This window comes from Balaenoptera borealis (assembly GCF_965194805.1).
Source record: "Balaenoptera borealis genome assembly, chromosome: 2".
Classification (NCBI taxonomy): domain Eukaryota; kingdom Metazoa; phylum Chordata; class Mammalia; order Artiodactyla; family Balaenopteridae; genus Balaenoptera; species Balaenoptera borealis.
In genome coordinates this window covers 178,883,928-178,894,667 of record NC_138867.1, presented here as the reverse complement: position 1 = coordinate 178,894,667, position 10,740 = coordinate 178,883,928, and the positions used below count along the sequence as shown (strand labels likewise).

Genomic DNA, 10,740 nt, shown 5'->3' with positions numbered 1-10,740 from the left:
CACTAGTTTGTTCTCTATGTCTGTGAGTCTGTTTCTTTTTTGTTATATTCACTAGTTAGTTTTATTTTTAAGATTCCACATATAAGTGATATCATAGAGTATGTGTCTTTGTCTGACTTATTTCACTAAACATAATACCCTCCAGGTCCATCTACGTTGTTGTAAATGGCACAATTTCATTCTTTTTTATGGCTTAGTGGGATTCCATTATATATATATATATGCATGCCATGTCTTCTTTACCCATTCGTCTGTTGATGGAAGCTTAGGTTGCTTCCATACTTTGGTAATTGTAAATAATGCTGCTATGAACATTGAGGTGCATGTATCTTTTCAAATTATTGTTTTTGTTTTCTTTGGGTATATACTCAGGGGTGGAATTACTGGATCGTATGGTAGTTCTATTTTTAATTTTTTGAGGAACCTCCATACTGTCTTCCATAGTGGCTACACAAATTTACATTCCCACCAACAGAACAAGGATTCTTTTTCCTCCACATCCTCAACACTTGTTATCTCTTTTTAAAAAATTAATTAATTAATTTTTGGCTGTGTTGGGTCTTCGTTGCTGCGTGTGGGCTTTCTCTAGTTGCGGCTAGCGGGGGCTACTCTTCGTTGCGGTGTGCGGGCTTCTCATTGCCGTGGCTTCTCTTGTTGCGGAGCATGGGCTCTAGGTGCATGGACTTCAGTAGTTGTGGCACGTGGGCTCAGTAGTTGTGGCGTACAGGCTTAGTTGCTCCGTGGCATGTGGGATCTTCCTGGACCAGGGCTCGAACCCATGTTCCCTGCATTGGCAGGCGGATTCTTAACCACTGAGCCACCAGGGAAGTCCCTGTTATCTCTTTTTGATGCTAGTCATTCTAACAGGTATGAGGTGATGTCTCGTGGCTTTGATTTGCATTTCCCTGATAATTAGTAATGTCGAGCACATTTTCATATACCTGTTGGCCACTTGTATATCTTTTTTGGAAAAATGTCTATTCAATTCCTCTGCTCCCATTTTTAAATTGAATTGTTTGTTTTTTGTTATTAAGTTGTATGAGTTCTTTATTTTGTATCCAGCCGTTTTTTGGACTGTTCACAACAACGAGAAATATACTAAAGGACAGCACCTTGTTTATCGTTTTCAAACTTGGTTTTCAGTTTCAGGTTTTAAATCTAAAAAGGCAGAAAAACACAGCCTGAGAAGGTGAAACCACCCCTAATTTCATCACATAAAACTTATATAAAGAAAAAAGTTAAGGATTCTGCCTCTGATCTTTTTTTTTTTTTAATTTTTTTATTTATTATTTATTTATTATTTTTATTTTTGGCTGTGTTGGGTCTTCGTTTCTGTGTGAGGGCTTTCTCCAGTTGCGGCGAGTGGGGGCCACTCCTCATCGCGGTGCGCGGGCCTCTCACTATCGCGGCCTCTCTTGTTGCGGAGCACAGGCTCCAGACGCGCAGGCTCAGTAGTTGTGGCTCACGGGCCCAGTTGCTCCGCGGCATGTGGGATCTTCCCAGACCAGGGCTCGAACCCGTGTCCCCTGCATTGGCAGGCAGATTCTCAACCACTGCGCCACCAGGGAAGCCCAGTCTCTGATCTTTTGATGCCTCTGCTCAGAGGTGCCCCAATTAACATTTTGTTGCACAGCCTTTGTTTTCAAGTGTTTTTAAACTAAAGAATAAAAATAGGCATTTTGGCTGGAAGAGTTTTCCCCCCTCATGTTTATAAAAAGAGCCATAGTACTATGTAATCAATTTTTTTTTTCTTTATCCTTCAGAGGGTTTATTGAAATCACACTTTAAAAAATATTTTAAAGAAAAGTTTAACCCAGCAATCCCACTACTGGGCATATACCCTGAGAAAACCATAATTCAAAAAGAGTCATGTACCACAATGTTCATTGCAGCTCTATTCACAATAGCCAGGACATGGAAGCAGCCTAAGTGTCCATCGACAGATGAATGGATAAAGAAGATGTGGCACATGTATACAGTGGAATATTACTCATCCATATAAAGAAACGAAATTGAGTTATTTGTAGTATGGTGGATGGACCTAGAGTCTGTCATACAGAGTAAAGTAAGTCAGAAAGAGAAAAACAAATACCATATGCTAACACATGTATATGGAATCTAAAAACAAAAAAAAAAGGTTCTGAATAACCTAGGGGCAGGACAGGAATAAAGACGCAGGCGTAGAGAATGGACTTGAGGACACAGGGAGGGGGAAGGGTAAGCTGGGACGAAGTGAGATAGTAGCATTGACATATATACACTACGAAATGTAAAATAGATAGCTAGTGGGAAGCAGCTGCGTAGCACAGGGAGATCAGCTTGGTGCTTTGTGACCACCTAGAGGGGTGGGATAGGGAGAGTGGGAGGGAGATGCAAGAGGGAGGGGATATGGGGATATATGTAAACATATAGCTGATTCACTTTGTTATAAAGCAGAAACTAACATACCATTGTAAAGCAATTATGCTCCAATAAAGATGTTAAAAAAAGAAATGTTTAATGATAAAATAAATATAACATAAAATTTACCACGTTAGGGACTTCCCTGGTGGCGCAGTGGTTAAGAATCTGCCTGCCAATGCAGGGGACACGGGTTCAAGCCCTGGTCTGGAAAGATCCCACGTGCCGCGGAGCAACTCAGCCCGTGTGCCATAACTACTGAGCCTGCGCTCTAGAGCCCCCGTGCCACAACTACTGAAGCCCGCGCGCCTAGAGCCCGTGCTCCTCAACAAGAGAAGCCACTGCAATGAGAAGCCTGCGCACCGCAACGAAGAGTAGCCACTGCTCACTGCAACTAAAGAAAGCCCGTGCGCAGCAATGAAGACCCAATGCAGCCAATAAATAAATAAATAAATTTAAAAAAATTTTACCACTTTAGCCATTTTCTAGTGTACAATTGAGTAGTGTTAAGTACATTCACATCCTTATGCATCCGATCTCCTAAAGTCTTTTCTATCTTATCAAGGAGATTATCTTCAAGGTTCATCCATGTGGTAGTGTGTGTCAGAATTTCCTTCCTTTTAAAGGCTGATTAATATTTTGTTATATGTGTATACTTCGTTTTGTTTTTCCATTCATCCATCCATGGACACTTGGGTTGCTTCCCCCTCTTGGCTATCGTGCATAATGCTGCTATGAACGTGGGTCATGAGTCTATGATGCCAAATCTCGGCTCCCTGTGCACCGATGCCGAAGAAAAATACGGAGACAGAGATTTGGAAGATAAGAAATAGAGAGGCTTTTTATTTTCTTTGCCAGGCAAAGGGAAGACACAGTAGGCTAGCGCCTCAAGAACTGTGTCCCCCTGTCCTGGGGAATTACAGGGGATCTTTTTTTTTTTTAATTAAAAACATTTTTTTTAATTAATTAATTTATTTTTGGCTGTGTTGGATCTTCGTTTCTGTGCGAGGGCTTTCTCTAGTTGTGGCAAGCGGGGGCCACTCTTCATCGCGGTGCGCGGGCCTCTCACTATCGCGGCCTCTCTTGTTGCGGAGCGCAGGCTCGAGACGCGCAGGCTCCTTGTTGCGGAGCGCAGGCTCGAGACGCGCAGGCTCGAGACGCGCAGGCTCGAGACGCGCAGGCTCGAGACGCGCAGGCTCGAGACGCGCAGGCTCGAGACGCGCAGGCTCGAGACGCGCAGGCTCGAGACGCGCAGGCTCGAGACGCGCAGGCTCGAGACGCGCAGGCTCGAGACGCGCAGGCTCGAGACGCGCAGGCTCGAGACGCGCAGGCTCGAGACGCGCAGGCTCGAGACGCGCAGGCTCGAGACGCGCAGGCTCAGCAATTGTGGCTCACGGGCCCAGTCGCTCCGCGGCATGTGGGATCCTCCCAGACCAGGGCTCGAACCCGTGTCCCCTCCATCGGCAGGCAGACTCTCAACCACTGCGCCACCCGGGAAGCCCGTTACAGGGGATCTTATAGGTGGAACTCACAGTCCAGGGTAAGTGATAAAGAGAAAAGTGGTGAAGGTCTTGCATTCTTCTTATTCTTGCAATATTTTAAAACAGTCACTGCTGGTGTCAGGTGGCCTGGTAATGGGGTTCAACAGCCTGGTAGTTGGGTCCGTTCATCTCTGGGTTATCGGTCTGTGACCTCCTTTCTGAAATGCAAACAGCTACAAGGGGTGATTTGCACCAGAGATTATAGGGAGAGTAAAGAGTAAATACCAGGTGCAGGATGTAAATTACCTAAATTACACAGGATTATGGGTGACAGGTTAGCTTTGTGAAGGACAAATCTAACTATAGACACTACAGATTAGTAACAGTTAAAATAAAACTAGGAGCGATTAACTCTTTCAGGCCAGGTTATGTTTCCTCTTTAGCCTGTTCACTGTTCCCTTTATATTCCTTGTTCTCAGTAGAGAGAAAACTTCATTTTAATTTTTTTGCTGCAGTTTTCGAGAGACCATCATACTGTTTTCCATAGTGGCTGTTATCGAACTAAACTTGGGTCCACTCGCCCTCAACCACCGTTCAACTAATGTTCTATTGAAGACTTCAATCACCTACCCTCTCTGATTTTCTAAAAAATAATTCTTCCAGGATAGAATTCTCCTAAACTAATGTTACCTTGTTTGGCAGTAATGTCTCCTCCTGAATTCCGATTGCCTCAGATTGGGTCACTGAGATGGACATTTGGGTGTAGAAAGTTTATTGGGAATAATCCCAAGATGCACCTGTGTGGATGTGAGAAGGCTGGATTGGGCAGAAGGAGAGGATAAATTCAATATAGTTATAACTGAGTCTCAGCAGATCCTTCAGTGTGGTCCCAGATTGAGACCACATATCCAGGCCTGTGTATCCCCATATCTGCCAGTCATTGGTCTCTAGCTGTCCCCTGAGATAGGTGTAAGCTGGAATGGGGCAGTTCCCCTGGCTGTGGCTATTTCCTAAGAAGCACACAGCTGTCAGATGTCAGAAGTCAATATTCCCAGCAGCTGGGCAATGGAAACAATGGCCCTAGGCAGGAATCTGGATGGAGGCTCACAGCATCCCCTGTACTACCCCTTTCCCTCTTCCTCCTCCTGTCACAGTTTATCATCTCACAACCCGAGGAATTCCCTAGGCTATATTTTAAACTTTCGTGGGATATGTAAACCTAGCTTCTACATTTCCTTTTGATCAGATGAAGGAAAATGGTACTGGTGAAAATCCAAACTTTTCTCCTCAGAATTAAAAACCCACTCACCTGTGGGCTTCTGTAGAGCTCCAGAACTGTTCCTATCTCGGCTGAAAAATGCCAACGCGGTTCCAGTAACAATGGCCACAGATTTTCTCTGTCTCTGGCAGTTGTAGTTAGGGAGAGTCTGATTTCCTCCAGAGAGTCCAAACAGGGCACTCTCCAAGGTCCTCTGGTCACTGGGAAAGGCATTGTAGAGGTTGAAACCCAAGGACAGATTGGGGAGCAGATGGGAGTCCTTATTGATTTCCTCAATGGCAAAGAGAAATGCCAGGACGTATTGGTAGTTCTTCCAAAGCCACCTGAACAGAGGGCGCAGCATTAGGGAGAATGGCCCAGTCATGTCATCTAGGGGCAACTGTCTCTGATGTACTACTCAAATCCCCAAAATTATTGCCATAAAATGTTTTATTCCATATTTTGGCTAAATGATAGAGAAAGAGACAAAGAGGGAAGGACACTTGAGATGAAACAGCTAGAAAGGATACATACTGGGCAGGCAGAAGTCCTCACACAAAGGAGAGAAAACAAAGCTGAAATTCCATCACAAAGATCAGCAGCCCTGCTATCACCTTTCTCCATGGCAAGGGTACCTGCTGACATGACCAGAGTTAACCACAAACTTAACCGCTAAGGATAGAGACGCCCCATGGAAACAAATTGCATGTTGCCTAACCCTCTTCTGAGGACGTGGGCATGGTGGTAAATTTAATGCCTTGGAAGCATAGTCTCCCTTGCAAAGTATGCACAGAGCATTAATGCAGTTTCTGCATGTTACCTGGAGAAGTTAGTAATCAGGATAAAAGAAAAGGGCATTAAGTCCCTCTGAAAGATGATCTCCTTTTCTTTTTTGACTTTCCAGATCTTGGACCAGAATGCCTCATGGCCCATAGGATATAATTACTGGTATTTACTGGGATATGTTCTGTTTAAGGTAGTAGATCTCAAAGACCCATGACGTCTCCAGGAGGCTCATGTCACAAAGTCCTTGTTGGCACAGGACACCCAGACTGAGCCCCTGGCTCCTGATGCTGACTTCAGGCCAAGAGGGTCAACATTTCAGGATGCCTCTGTGCCCTAATCTATGGGTCCTGGCAGGGAGAGGGCGTGGTGTCCAAACAGTCTCACTCATTCTAAGCCATCCAGGTACTGATCAGGGTAATCAGACTAACGGAATAGACAGTAAAAGTTGTTAAGTTCTCTCTTCTCTCATGAAGGTACTGAGGGAAAAAGGAAAAAGAATAGACAGACCCTCATTATCCACTCGTCTGCATTAATGCCATCTCTGTGCACACTTTACATAATTATCAAGGAGATTAAACACCCCCCCCACACACACACACACTCAAACACACACACACACACACAAACTTACACATTAGGTGTCACTTGCTGTTTTGGTCTGAGTGCAAAAGATACCCGCATCTGTCTGGTTCCTGTTCCAAGGAATAAAGGGGGAAAAATACATCCATCACCAGGTCCCCATCTCTATAGACACTTGGCTTCATGTTTCTAAAACATGTCCAATTAGGCATCTCACATGGAATGTGTAAAGCCTGCAGGAGCAGGAAGAGACTAATCAGACAGAACAGGGGCTTCCCTGGTGGTGCAAGTGCTTGAGAATCCACCTGCCAATGCAGAGGACACGGGTTCAAGCCCTGGTCTGGGAAGATCCCACATGCCACGGAGCAACTAAGCCCGTGTGCCATAACTACTGAGACTGCACTCTAGAGCCCGCGAGCCGTAACTACTGAGCCCGCGAGCCGTAACTACTGAGCCCGCGTGCCACAACTACTGAAGCCCGCATGCCTAGAGCTCGTGCTCTGCAACAAGAGAAGCCACCACAACGAGAAGCCCGCACACCTCAGCGAAGAGTAGCCTGGCTCACCGCAACTAAAGAAAGCCCACGCCCAGCAACAAAGACCCAGTGCAGCCAAAAATAAATAAATAAATAAATTTATACGTATATAAAAAAGAGAGAGAACAACATGGCAGGGTCTGTCCAACAGGGGTTAAAAATACCCTGTGTCTAAGTTGAACTGAGGAGAATTTGGAGCTGGAGCAAATCTACAGTTTCTGCCCTCTGAAGGGAAAAGTGATCTCTGTGTAGAGCTCAGCAGACTCCCATCGCCAGTGTAAGCCTTCAGCCTGGAGCCTGTGCCAGGTCACAGCTAGAGCCGATAAAGGCATGTATAAGGGAGTCGTGGTATTGAGACCTCGCCTTTAGCATCCCTGTGATGAGAGCAGCCTGGCTTCCCCTTCTTTTCCCTGCTTCACTTCAGTCCCATCGTGGAGCTCTGGGGATGCCCTGCCTTGGGGCTCTGCACCTGTCCCTCTCCATCCTGGTGAAAAACAATGAGGAAAAACATGTTTAGAACTCTGCTCTCCTGGAATCTATGATTTCATCATAGTCCAGGTAAGCTTTGGGGACCACTGTATCCTGGGACAAGGGGGCTCTGCAATCCTGTGCCCAGAGGGGGTTGTGGGTAGTTATGACAGAAGACTGCTCTGAGGGCTCAGGCAGAGTTCAAAAGAGCTGGTGTTGAAATCAACAGAAAAGCCTAGAAACATATCCCATATGATGCTTTAGCAAAAGGAAAACACCAGCATCAGTTGTTGAGGACCACCTGTACCATCAACAGAGGGCACTTCATCACCCTGACCTAACATCGCTTCCAATTCTGCAATAGCATCCTGGAAGAAAATGGGCTCATGACTTACAGACCAGTAGTCTACAATCCAGAGACCATTAGGTCATTTCCTCCCCACAATTAAACTACTTATCCCTCAGCCTGATGTTCTGTGCTCTGCCTATTTATAATTCTGCCACCAAACACTCAGCATTAAATGGTTTAACGTGTCATAACTGAAAAGAACTGTGTTCTTCACCCAACATGTTCCTCCTGCTGTCATATCTTTTTTCTACCATGTTTCACCGAAAATGTTCTCGAGAAAATTTTTTCTAAGGACACACTTTCCATCTTCCATTCTCTCATGAACATCTTAAATCAGACTTGTATTACCCCCTAACCACTGGAGTCCAAAATGCTCTTTTCAAGGTTATCAAGCTTCTCTTGTATTCAGTAGCCTTTGCTGTGTAAGGAACCACTACATGATTTAGTGATTAAAACAGTTATTAACTCAAGTTTCTAGAGTTCAGCAATGTGATCTGGGCTCAGCTCTGTGGTTCTTCTGTAGGTCTTTTCTCACCCACTCTTGAGTCTGCCACCAGTGGGTGGATGACCTGGGGCTGCCGGGTCTAGGATGGCATCACTCACAAGTCTGGTGACTCATAGGCTAGCAGCATGGGTGTCTTGGTTTTCTCCCCCGGGTCCTCTACAGCAGGATAACTCAGACTTATTCATGCGGCAGTAGCATTCAAGAAGACAGGAGAGGAGCATGCAAGTTCTCTTGAGAACTGGGCTCAGAAATTGTACAGTGTGCCACATTTTGTTGGCCAAGCCAAGACCATCCCAGATTCAAGGGGTTTGGAAGAAGATTCCACCTCTTGATGGAAAGTAGCTCTTTTTTTTTTTTTGGAAAGTAGCTCTTTGTAAGGTACCTCAACTCTATGTGTCCAGATCGTCTTCTTACTTCATCAATTAGCATGATTTGACCCCATCAGCCATTGAACCCTCTTCCTCCTTTAATACAGCTTTATTGATGTGTAACTGAAATATAATAAATTACATCTCTTTAACGTGTACACTTTTGTATGTTTCATCTGCAAACAGTGACAGATTTACTTCTCCTTTCCAGGTTTGGATGCCTGTAGTTTCTTTTACTTGTCTGCTTGCTGTGGCTAGGACTTATAATACTATGTGAAATAGAAGTGGGGAGAGTGGGCATCTTTGTCTTGTTCCTGATTTTAAGGAAGAGCTTTGAGCTTTTCACCATTGACTATGATGTTAGCTGTGGGTTTGGCATAAATGGTTTTTATTATTTGGAGATATGTTCCCTCTATACAAACTTTGATATTTCATTATTTTTTTATTTAAAGAATTGAAGTATAGCTGATTTATAATATTATATTAGTTTTAGGCATACAGCATAGCGATTCAGTATTTTTGCAGGTTATACTCAATTATAAGTTATTAAAAGATAATGGCTATAATTCTCTATGCTATACATACATTCTTATCTATTTTATACATAGTAGTTTGGATCTCTTAATCCCAAACTCCTTATTTGCCCTTCCCTTTTCCCTCTCCTCTAGTTTGTTTTCTATATCTGTGAGTCTGTTTCTGTTTTGCATCATACTCATTTGCATTATTTTTTAGATTCCACCTCTAAGTGACATCATACAGTATTTGCCTTTCTCTACCTGACATTTAACTAAGCATAATATTCTATAGGTCCATCCACGTTGCTGCAAATGGCAGAACTTCATTCTTTTATATGGCTGAGCAATATTCCATTGTATATATATACCGCATCTCCTTTATCCATTCTTCTGTAAATGAGCATTTGGGTTGCTTCCATATCTTGGCTGTTGTAAATAGTGTTGCTATGAACATTGGGATGCATGTATCTTTTTGAATTAGTGTTTCATTTCTTTTCTGTATATACTCAGGAGTAGAATTGCTGGAACATGTGGTGGTTCTATTTTTAGTTTTTTAGTTTTTTTGGAACCTCCATACTGTTTTTCATTGTGGCTGCATCAATTTACATTCCCACCGACAGTGTTCAAAGGTTCTCTTTTCTCCACATCCTCTCCAACATTTGTTATTTGTAGATTTTTTGATGATAGACATTCTGACAGGTGTGAGATGATAGCTCATTGTTGTTTTGATTTGCATTTCTCTAATAATCAGTTATATTAAGCATCTTTTCATGTGTCTGTTGGCCATCTGTATGACTTCTTTGGGAAAATGTCTATTCAAGTCTTCTGCCCATTAAAAAAATTTTATTTTTGATATTGAATTGTAAGAGCTGTTTACATATGTTGGATATTAACCCCTTGTTGGTCATAACATTTGCAAATATTTTCTCCCATCCCGTGGGTTGTCTTTTCATTTTGTTAATGGTTTCCTTTGCTGTGCAAAAGCTTTTAAGTTTAATTAGGTCCCATTTGTTTATTTTTGCTTTTATTTATTTCACCTTAGGATACTAATAAAAAAAATATTGCCATGATTTAGGTCAAGTGTTCTGTCTTTGTTTTCTTCTCAGAGTTTTATGGTTTCAGGTCTTATATTTAGGTCTTTAAACAATTTTGAGTTTATTTTTGTATATGGTATGAAGGAGTGTTCTAATCTCATTGTTTTATGTGTAGCCGTCCAGTTTTCCACTAGTTGAAGAGACTGTCTTTTCTCCATTGTATATTCTTTCATCCTTTGTCATACATTAATTAACCATAGGTGTATGGGTTTGTTTCTGGGCTCTGTACTGTGTTCCATTGATCTCTGTGTCTGTTTTTGTGCCAGTGCCATGCTGTCTTGATTGCTGTAGCTTTGTAGTATAGTCTGGAGTTTGGGAAGGTGATACTTCCAGCTTTGTTCTTTTCTCCCAAGATTGCTTTGGCAATTCAGAGTCTTCTGTGGTTCCATATAAATTTTAGGG

General features: G+C 43.2%; 1 long non-coding RNA gene across 1 annotated transcript; it reads left to right on the top strand.

Annotated features, from left to right (window-relative positions):
- Positions 1–2,853: 2,853 nt before the first annotated feature.
- LOC309624184 lies at positions 2,854–5,482 on the top strand. Its single transcript, XR_014241806.1, has 3 exons — positions 2,854–3,565; positions 3,776–3,940; positions 4,361–5,482. It is a non-coding gene; the product is annotated as an uncharacterized lncRNA (long non-coding RNA).
- Positions 5,483–10,740: the final 5,258 nt, after the last annotated feature.